The sequence below is a fragment of the Penaeus monodon genome, chromosome 27, assembly GCF_015228065.2.
Source record: "Penaeus monodon isolate SGIC_2016 chromosome 27, NSTDA_Pmon_1, whole genome shotgun sequence".
Classification (NCBI taxonomy): Eukaryota; Metazoa; Arthropoda; class Malacostraca; order Decapoda; family Penaeidae; genus Penaeus; species Penaeus monodon.
The window spans coordinates 39,365,882-39,366,895 of NC_051412.1; the positions used below are offsets into that span (position 1 = coordinate 39,365,882).

The window sequence follows — 1,014 nt, forward strand, 5'->3', positions numbered from 1 at the left end:
ACATCCGCCATGGAAAACGCTCAACTACGAATTTCAGGCGAGAGTGACGTCACAGTGTTTGCCTCGCGCTAGCCAATCAGCGAAGAGAGGCTGCTCTTGCGGCGAACGCAAGCTCTCCTTAAAAATTTGTATCACCAATATACATTCTCTGCAAGCATTCTTCGCAGTGCATATTATTAAGGAGACTATGGGTTTAGTTTATAAATCTATTGAGTATATGGTTGAGGAAGATTATTAAATTAAGGTTTAATTTTTGGAACCTGTTACCCTTCCCTGGTAAACAGGTATCAGCTGATTGTGTTAGCTCATCTCGATGTAAGTAAACTTTAAGGATTGCATAAGTTATCCCTCTGCCATAGCTTACTATGCAATATATATTGATACATGATTATGTCCTTTATAATCTCGTGATACTTTCGGTCGATAACATTAGCGGGCAGGTAAATGTAGACCGATATAAAGGAGTTCACGATCTCTACACCCCGTTGGTTTGGGCGGCGCGTGTTACAAGGTTTTGTTGTTTGCACTGTGAAAGATTTCGAAATTTTAAGTGATTTGCACCTACTTTTCCTGAGATGTTGTTTATTGAATAGAACTATTTTGATACCGTTGCAACGTTCATATCGTCATCTGCTAAAGTCAGTCGGCACACGCTGCTCGCAATTCAATACTTCATTCAAACCCCATTATTTATTTCTTAAACTAATGACAAAATTCACTCCTTATGTATGTGGTTTTAAGGTGGTCAGAAATCCCATGGCCTTTTGTCGTGAAAAGTTTTCGTTCACGTGGTTATTCCGGGTCGACCCCTGCTCGGCCCCCGTCCCAAAGTACCTGTGCATTTGAAAGTACCGGCAGGAGTGCCTCTTGTAAAGTGTGGAGGGCCTTTTCCCAGTCATTTGTTTCTGACAAATTCCAAAGCCACGGCTAATATCATTTATTGCTATGTAGCTGAAAATGAAAGGTGTTTGACCAGCAACTGTTGATGGGTATTGTGGTAGCAATATTGCCCAG

General features: G+C 41.2%; 1 long non-coding RNA gene across 2 annotated transcripts in view; it reads left to right on the plus strand.

The window, feature by feature from the left end:
• The first annotated feature begins 260 nt into the window (after positions 1-260).
• The window catches only part of LOC119590851, a 3,234-nt gene continuing 2,480 nt past the window's right edge, over positions 261-1,014 (plus strand). The window contains exon 1 of one of the 2 annotated variants that reach the window (XR_005230293.1): positions 261-315. This is a non-coding gene — a long non-coding RNA (uncharacterized LOC119590851). The remainder of the gene's footprint in view (positions 316-1,014) is intronic. The other variant, XR_005230294.1, reaches the window with a different exon arrangement.